Raw genomic sequence first — 10,234 nt, 5'->3', positions numbered from 1 at the left:
AATGAGTTTAGCCGATTAATCTTGGATCGTTGGAGCCATGATCTGTAGGTCGACAAGGTCCCCCTACTAGCTGTAAATGGATAAGCTCTAAAATAGCTTGATAATGTAATTTGAAGTGTTTCAAATTAGAATTAAATGAATTTGGAGAAATAATATTTAAATATGATTTAAATATTTGAAGATGGAATTTGTTAAAAATTAATTTAATATTTGATATTAAATTAATTAGAATTATTTAAATTGTTTAAATAATTATTTATTAATTTTATTAAAGAAAATTAATTTATGAAATTAATTTTGTTAAAGTTAATAATATTTTCATTTTTATTAAATAAAAAATTGGTTTTTGAATTCAATTTTGATAAAACTGAAAAAGAAAAGAAAAACACAAAGTTGGAAAAATTGATTTTCCATTTACTTCATGAACTAGCTCACCAACAACCCACTTTAACTCTTCATTAACTCCAAGCATGAGGTGCATCTCATGCAGCAAGCTTCTTTGCATGAATGTCTGCAATATATAGAAGAATTTGGAGTGTTTTGGAAGAGAGAAACTGAACAAAAATCTGAGAAAAAGTTGAGAGAAGAAGGGTGTTCTTCTATATGGTTGCTACTGTGAGCTCCTCCAAATTCCCTTAATTCTAGCTTATTTTGAGTCCCACTACTCAATCTTCGCTCCAAGAGGATAGTAAGGAAGATCTCGGGGTGGTATACAACAAGATCCTGTGGAGATTTGCAGCTGAATCGAAGCTTAGAGGAAGTTCTTCAAAGGTATGTCATGGAACCCATTTTTTTTTCTGTTGAAACATGTTTTCTTTTCTGCCAAAATTAATGAATTAGAGTGCTTATGGATCCTGGTTTCTTCCACTGCACATTGGTACCTTCCAACATTTCCGATGAAAAGCAAGAGATTGCTTGCATCTAGCCTTCCACCTCTCCACTTATCTCTGTATTGTATTAAATTTTGGCTTAAGACATTAATACATTTTGTAATCAATTTATCTATTAGTTCCTTCAGCTTCATCTTCTTCATCTTCTTCTCCTTTATCATTGCTTACATTCATCGTTTAGTCATCAAAGGTAGTTGCATACTCAATTGTGCAACCTAGAGATAGGATGCATGTAGCAACCCATCGAGATGTGTGTGTTGCGGGAGTATAGTGAGTTAATCTTCTTCGCTTGGTGTGCGACGGTAGCAACACTTGTCTATAAGCCATTGCAATGCTTGTCTATGAGCTAATTAGCCGCAACTAACTGCTTGAGAGGTTAAGTAGTGAAACACACTAAAGCAAAGTAAGTATTGTTCCTAGAGATAGGCACGATCTTATACTCGATGCAACTATACATTATAGAGATATAGGCATGTGGCTCATCGCCGAGAGGTGTGGCGAGTTAGGATTACTTAGGTGACCTAACATAATGAATATTATCATGCGTTAACAACTGCTGCATTTCTACCAATTCTCATAGTTAAACTTCCATTGCTCAATTTGTTTAGTTAGGAGTAGGAGTAGCGCATAATCCTTTAACTTTGTCTTTTTACTTTTATTCACCACCTCAATCGCATTACTTCACAAAAATTATTAAGTTACAAGTCCCTGTGTTCGACCTTGGATCATCCTAAGAAACTTGCGTTCTTGTTATACTTGGTGAGAAAGTAAGAAAACTTGTGGCAGGAACGCATGATCATCGCATACATGCTTAAACACATATTGTATATTTTCTAGTCCAACATATGACCATCGGCGCATGGAGATCATTGCATAGCATAAGATGCATATTTATTTCCTCTCCTTTTCCAACAAATCAAGTTTTTGGCATCGTTGCTGAGAACTTGGCAGCTAATAGTTTGTTAAGTTTTGCGTTTTTGTAGGCACCCTTTTTGTCTTGGGCATATTATGGCTTGTGCGACCAAGTTGCAAACAATATTTGAGTGAAGGCGATGCGCCAAAAATCAATATTGACTGCGAGATAGAAAGGCTATCTGTTGCACGAGATGGAAGCAGTCTTAGGAGTATGTTAACCAACATGCGGCCAACAAATGCTGGAAGCTCCAATGGTCGGGACAACGAGTCTCTTGACTTAAGCAGTTGAGATCAATCTCCTGCGTGGAAGACTCCTTGCAGTAGCTTCACACCAATTTCTCCAGGGATGTCTTCTACACTATCTTTACTTTGCTTTCCTAGTTAACTTAAGTTTATTTATTTGATTATTGTCATATTGGATTTGGGCTGCTTTCTTGGATGTGGTGTGTGTTCGCTCCTTGTGAGTGCTGATGCGTTATTTTATGCGATGAAATAATGGTGTAGAATGCGATAGTGGAATATGCATTGTGCATGCAAGTTTTCTCAGTAAGACCCAAGTATAAATCCTACTGAGTTGCTTGGTAAGCTCAGGGTTGAACATAGGGACTAAGGAAGACAGTATGCGATGGTAATTTTAGATCATTTTGCGGTAACAATTAAATCAATGATTTGGTTGGTTTGTTGTTTAAGGTATAAAATGTATACGGCGGATTTGAGAAAAGAGTAATTATGCGACAGATACACTGAATATGTGAAGGAATGGGTTGAGAAGGTCTTTAGCTAGCGTTTCCTAAGAATGCGTGCAAGCTACGCGATCATGCTACACTCATACGACAATAGTTCATTTTCCAATGTAAATATGGTAGCTTCTAATTTTAGGACGCATGCGATGAATGCGATAATGTCTATAGAGCTTATTCCTAAGTCTCTACTTCTTGCCTATACATGACGAAAGATGCACACAAGGACAAGGTGACCACATACAATCATATCTTATCTCTAGGGTGTATGCGATGCATTAATAGCAAATAGAACTTATTCCTAAGCTTCTATCTCTTGATTATGCAGTTCTAATCTTACTCTCCCGAGCCTAGATTCTAATCTGACTTTTCCAAGCCTAGATTCTATCCTTATACTACCCTCCTGAGTATCTCTAATGGACGAATGACGCATACATAATACAAGATAATCGCATAGAATGAATGCGTCATTCGTCCATTCAACCCATTCGACAGATTTAGCTACTCATGCATAATGTAAAGAGAGTGGACAGATATAAAGATGCAATTTCTATTTTATAAATAGGTTCAGAGTACAAAATGACAAAGGAAAATAAGGGTAGAGAGCCTGGTAGCAATATCTTGCTTCCCAAGGCTTTTACACTATGTTATCTCTATTCTGCCCAAAAGATGTTCTTCCTTCTGCAAGAGTTGGCCCTCTCTCTGATTTCGACACTCCCTGGCACTCTTCCAAGTTCACCGGGATGATCTCTCGGTGTAATCTCCCTTCACTCGCTTCCTCCTTCTAAGTAAAAGAAAAACTGTGAACAAAGCTAACTTCTATCTATATGGTGAATTATGTAACTGAGCGAACTCCTTCAATGAAGATGGCCTTCGGTATTTGTAGAGCTTCAGGGTAAAGATCTTTTTCTCTCATATGATTACACTGATGGGATGGCATTAATTCTTTGTCTGATGCACCAAATATTTTTCACCGAAAAGTTGAGTGTACTTGCTACAGTAGGTCGTTAACGGCTTGCCAACTTAATTCGAAATCGATGATAACTTGTAGAAATACAAGTTATTTATGTTTTTTTATTTAGATATTGTGGCAAAAAGAAAGGAAAGTTGCGTCGATAGTATATGAATTAGCTGAGAAATACAAAAATTATGAAATGTCGTAAACGCATCCACTAACACTATTGGGATGGGGAAATAGAATGTTTCAGTCTCTGTTTTGCATGAAATAGGGCACCACATGCGTTAATGGCTCGAAGACAAAATGTATAACGCATCTACATCGCATGCGCCCATCAATCAAGAATAAAGCGATGATCAACGCAATGATGGTGCATGCAACAATCAATCAAGAGCTTTAGCGATCAACACATTTCAACCGCATGCGGTAATAAAAAATAACACCGCATACGACGATCGATCGAAGATGTGAAGAGCAATGCATTTGCGGAGGATACTGATAAGTGTACAACTTTTTGTTGTGCAATTCTGACGGATTGATCGTGGAACAGAAGGAATTTTCCATTACGCCATTGTAGGAATTACCATAATTAGATAGTGGGGACCACAAATTCAAAGAGCCAAGGTCTTGTCTATAAATAGCTTCCTCAAATTTGCTGAAAGATATACTGAAAAGGGGAGAGAGAGGCATGTCTAAAGAGACTTTACAGAGTATATCTGGGAGAACTACGAGACAAGGCTGAAAAGTGAGTTTTCAAGCAAGGAATTCTTCCGATTCCCGAAGCTGAAGCTCTGTGCAGAAGGTCAATTCTACTGGAAAAGCAAGCCTGAGAGGGAAGCTTTCCTCTCCACCACATCCATATGCCGGCAAGCACAAGTCTCGGATTCGGATCTGTGTCAAGACGTTGACACTCTTTCCGTATTTGTTTCTATTCTCTAATTCATCTTCTGTGTTCATCTTCTTTAATCCCTGTCTCTTATACACATCTAGATGTGTATAAGAGACAGGGGAAAGCAAGCCTGAGAGGGAAGCTTTCCTCTCCACCACATCCATATGCCGGCAAGCACAAGTCTCGGATGTGGATCTGTGTCAAGACGTTGACACTCTTTCCGTATTTGTTTCTATTCTCTAATTCATCTTCTGTGTTCATCTTCTTTAATCCCTCATTCACAAACATGTATCAAATGCTTAATTTTAGAATTCAATGTTATCATCGTCATCATTATCATCTCTCTGTCTCTTTCCATACATTTATCATCCATTTTCTCCATGATGTATTCTTAATCCCCGAGGTAAAAAGCGAGAATTAAGCAAATGAGTTAATTTGTGTCAAGGAATCAATTAAGTTTAGCTAAAGCATGCTCGACGGCATCTTCACCTATGAGAGTAGAAGTGAAGATGTTATTCTGCCTATCGAGAGAAGGTTGGAAGAATGCGTTAACTAAAGTGAGAAGTATTTCAAGAGATGGAAACAACCTTGCGTTCATCACATTCATCTCTATTTCACCATAGACGTATGGGAACGCGGCCGATCACTGAAAGGTGTACGCCAAGGGAAAGTGAAACCTTAGTTGCGTCCTTAATGCGATTGACGAACTTGCAATGTTTTTACTTTTTACTCTTTCTCTTTCTACTTCATTCATAAGACTTGCCATTGCATTCATCGATTTTTTTGTACAACTTCACAGCCAGTCCTCGACCCCTGTATCATGTATCATTGTAGTTTAGGAATTTACTTTATCAACGCATTTTTACTTTTAGCGCAATTTATATTTTTGTACAAACCAAAATTATTTATTCATTATTACAACCGGTCACATGTATCACATAAGTATCGCATTTAACGACAACAATCCCCGTGTTCAACCTCAGATCATTCTGAGAAACTTGCGTTGGAATTATACTTGATTTCAGCACAAGGAAACTTGTGACATGCACTACTTCATCGCATACTACGAGCATATCACTATCAACGCATACACTTAGTATGTAGTATCGCATAAAATGTCTTTATCGTGAGTGCATATAAAGCATCAATCATTCTTTCATCAGTAGTGTGCATAAGCGATACAAAACATAACATAGCATAACAATTCATTTTTTATCCACACAAGTTTATGGCGTCGTTGCCGGGGATTGCTAACATTTAGTGTTGAATACTTTTGTGGTATTTTGCAGGACAGATCTCTGCTATACTGTTTGTTTATCGCGAAGAGCAGGCTAACAGTTTATGAGTACTGGAACTGATCCAGAATTCGAACCTGACCCAGAGATCGAGCGTACTTTTCGCGTGAGGGCACGCCAGAATAGAATCAGGCGAAGAGAGTAAATATGGCTAACAACGAAAGGCCTGAAGGAAATTAGGGGGCAAATCGGCTAGTGCAGGATCTCGTCTTTCTTGCTGCTGACCGCAATAACCCCATGAGAAAGTATGTGGTGCCGAATCTTTATGACTTCTCGCCCGGGATTTCACGACCAATGGTTTAGGAGAACGCATGATTCCAGATAAAGACGGTCATGCTCCAGATGATACAAAATGCAGGGAAATTTTGAGGTCTACAAGGTGAAGACCCGCACGCCCATCTGACCTGCTTTGTGGAGATGTGCAACAATTTCTCCATCCCTATCGTCACCCCCGAAGGAATTAGACTCCCATACACACTAAGGGATGAGGCAAAGAGGTGGGCTTATTCGTTGGAGCCAAATGAAATCACATCATGGGACCAGTTGGTGGAGTGGTTCATGAAGAAATTCTTCCCTCCAGCCGTTAATGCAAGGAGACGAAAGGATGTGCTGAATTTCGAGCAGATGGATAATGAGACTCTAAGCACCGCCTGGATGCATTTTCAGAAGATTGATGAAGAAATTGTCTGCATAGACGGGATTCCTGATTAAGGTTCTTTATGGAAACTTTTTTTATAACGGCCTGAATCGATCAATGCAAACTGTTGCTTTACGCCTTCGCAGCGGGAGGATTCATGGAATAAGACCTACACGGAGGTCATCCTTGATCGGCATTTTTGCGAAAAACACGAATGACTTGGTGGATGACGTGTATGAGGGAAGAGGCATCAAAAGAAGAAGAACTGATACAGCCATTGCTACCAGAGAATATAATGACAACCTTGGCTGCACAAATGGCCACAGTGAACCTCTCTTCCTTCAAAACAATGGCATTAATCAAGGTGCCCTCTCTCAAATTTCAGCGCAACCCAATGCACCGGCACAAGTGGCCGCAATAAGTTGCGTCCAATGCGGAGGGAGCCATGCTGCAGAGATGTGCCCATCGAACCTACAGTCAGTGTTTGCTATCCAAAACAACCCTTACAGCAACACTTACAATCCAGGTTGGTGGAATCACCCTAACTTCGGTTGGGGAGGGAATCACAACCAGAGGGGCCAAAGTAACCATCAGAATAGTAATTCAGGGAATCGAGGAAATCCTCCATCTTTTCACCAGAATTAGAATCAGAGTCATCAAAGGCAACCGCATAACCAATCGTCCTCATCGAACACCACTGTAAATTTGTCATCATTGGAGTCCCTACTCAAACAATACATTGAGAAAAATGACATAGTCATGCAATCGCAGGCGTCTTCAATAAGGAACTTGGAGATCCAAGTCAGGCAATTGGCAGCCGAGCTTCAAAATAGAACACCGGGAATGCTATCAAGTAACTCAGAAGCCCCGGGATCTCATGGGAAGGAACAATGTCCTTGATGACATTGTGCAGGCAAGCTTGACCACCTGCGGGGATGTGGATTGCGGTAATCGTGATAAATTTGTCTTTCAATCAACATCCCTAAAATCTATGTTTACTGCTTTCGTTAATTTCTTTCTTTACAGCTTTCCTTTATGGTTTTCTGCATTGCGTTATTTACTTCTTTCTTAAAATAGCCTTTATTGCTTTATGAATTTACTTTCAATTTAATTCAATTGCGTTATTTCCATGCCTTGTTCAATTTACTTACTTTTCTGTATTAGTTGTGTTGTTCTTAAAATTTTTGTGAATGACTGACTAAAAAGAAAATGAACATCGTAAAGTCTTATCGACTTGCGTTGTTGATGAAAAAAATAATTAAAAAATAATAAAATAATAATAAAATAATAATAAACTTTAATAAACATCCAGTATGCATTGCTATGACGGGTGTATCTTGCGCTGATTAGATACATTTTGCGTCCATCTTACTCAAATGCATTGCACTGAGGGGTGTGTTGCACGCGTATGTATTCTGCGCTCGTCCTTAGCGAAAACGCACATGTCGAGGTAGTGAAACAGAAGAGATCAATGCATTCTTTCATAGTAGTGTGCATAAGCGATACAAAAACATAACATAAGCATAACAATTATTTTTTATCCACACAAGTTTATGGGTCGTTTGGCCGGGGATTGCTAACATTTAGTGTTGAAAGTACTTTTGTGGTATTTTGCAGGACAGAATGCTCTGCTATACTGTTTTGTTTAATGCGAGCCAAGGCTAACGTTTATGAGGTACTGAACTGTCGCAGAATTCGAAACCTGACCCAGAGATGAGTACTTTTCGCGGTTAGGGGCAGCAGAATAGAATCAGGCGAAGAGAGTAAATATGGCTTACACGAAAGGCTGAAGGAAATTGGGGGCAAATCGCTATAGTGCATGGATCTGTCTTTGCTTGCTGCTAGACCGTTACAATAACCCCATGAGAAAGTATGGTGGTGCGAATCTTTATGACTTCTCGCGCGGGATTTCACGACAATGGTTTAGGAGAACGCATGATCCAGATAAGACAGGTATGCTGCCAGATGAATACAAAATGCAGGGAAATTTTGAGGTCTACAAGGTGAAGGACCGCGACGCCCATTGACTGCTTTGTGGTAGATGTGGCAACTTTTGCCATCCACACATTAATGTCCCGCTCGCCAAGGAAATTAGTACTCCATACACACTAAGGGACATGAGGCAAAGAGTGGGCTTATTCGTTGGAGCAAATGAAATCACATCATGGGACCAGTTGGTTGGAGTGGTTCATGAATGAAATTTGTCCCTCCAAGCCGTTAAATGAAGGACGACGAACAGGATGTGCTGAATTTCGAGCAGCCACTATGGATAATGCAGACTCTACAATGACCAGTCTCTAGGACTGCCATTTCCAGAAGATTGATGACAGATTAGTTGTCTGTCAGTAGATCGGGTAGTTCCCCCCTGGATTTAAGCGTTTCTTATGGAAAAACCTTTTTTTATAACGGCCCCTGAATCGATCAAATGCAAACTGTTGCTTTTTTACGCCTTCGCAGCGGGAGGATTCATGGGATAAGACCTTAACACGGAGGTCATCCTTGATCGGCATTTTGCGAAAAACACGAATGACTTGGTGGATGACGTGTATGAAGGGAAGAGGCATCAAAATGAAGAAGAACTGATACAGCCATTTCGTACCAGAGAATATAATGAAACTTGGCTGCACAAATGGCACAGTGCTCTCTGCCTTCAACAATGGCTAATTAATCAAGGGTGGCCCTCTCTCAAATTATCAGCGCAACCGCAATGCACCGGCACAAGTGGCCCGGCAATAAAGTTGGGCGTCCATGCGGAGGGGCCATGCTGCGAGATGTGCCCATCGAACGCTAAGTCAGTGTTTGCTTCAAAAACAACCTTTACAGGAACACTTACATCCAGGTTGGTGGAATCACCCTAACTTCGGTTGGGGGATGGGAATCAAACAGAGGGGCCAAAGTAGACCATCAAGAATAATAATTCAGGGAATCGAGGAAATCCTCCATTCTTTTCACCAGAATTAGAAATAGTCATCAAAGGCAACGAATACCAATCGTCCTCATCGAATACACCTGTAAATTGTCATCATTGAGAGTCCCTCTCAAAACAATACATTGAGAAAATGACATAGTCAATGCAATCGCAGGCGTTTCAATAAGGAACTTGGAGATCCAGTCAAGGCATTGGCAGCCGAGTTCAAAATAGAACACCGGAATGCTATGCAGTAACTGCAGAAGCCCCGGGATTCTCATGGGAAGGAACAATGTCCTTGATGACATTGGGTGGCAGGCAAGCTTGAAGACACCCTGCGGGGATGTGGATTTGCGGTATCGTGATAATTTGTCTTTCATCACATCCTCCGCTAAAATCCTATGTTTTACTTGCTTTCGTTTAATTTCTTTCTTTACGGCTTTCTTTATGGTTTTCTTTGCATTTTGCGTTATTTCTTCTTTCTTAAAATAGCCTTTATTGCTTTATGAATTTACTTTCAAATTTTAATTCAATTGCGTTATTTCCAATGCCTTGTTCATTATACTTACTTTTCTGTATTAGTTGTGTTGTTCTTAAAATTTTTTGTGAATGACTGACTAAAAAAGAAAATGAACATCGTAAAGTCTTATCGATTGCGTTGTGATGAAAAAATAATTAAAAATAATAAATAATAAATAAAATAATAAAACTTTAAATAAACATCCAAGTATGCATTGCTATGACGGGTGTATCTTGCGCTGATATAGATACATTTTGCGTCATCTTACTCAAAATGCATTGCACTGAGGGGTTGTGTTCACGCGTATGTATTCTGCGTGTCCCTTTAGCGAAAAAGCACATGGTCGAGGTTAGTGTTTGCGCGCAATAGAAATAACGTGCGCGCAATTACCTCTACGAAAGCGACTGAGTTGTAGGGTGTGTTGCAGTCTAATGTGAGCAGGCCGTGCGTTGTTGCCCGTCTCCGAAAATATGCATTTTGTG

This window comes from Benincasa hispida, unplaced genomic scaffold (genome assembly GCF_009727055.1).
Source record: "Benincasa hispida cultivar B227 unplaced genomic scaffold, ASM972705v1 Contig245, whole genome shotgun sequence".
Classification (NCBI taxonomy): Eukaryota; Viridiplantae; Streptophyta; class Magnoliopsida; order Cucurbitales; family Cucurbitaceae; genus Benincasa; species Benincasa hispida.
This window is presented reverse-complemented; position numbering follows the sequence as displayed.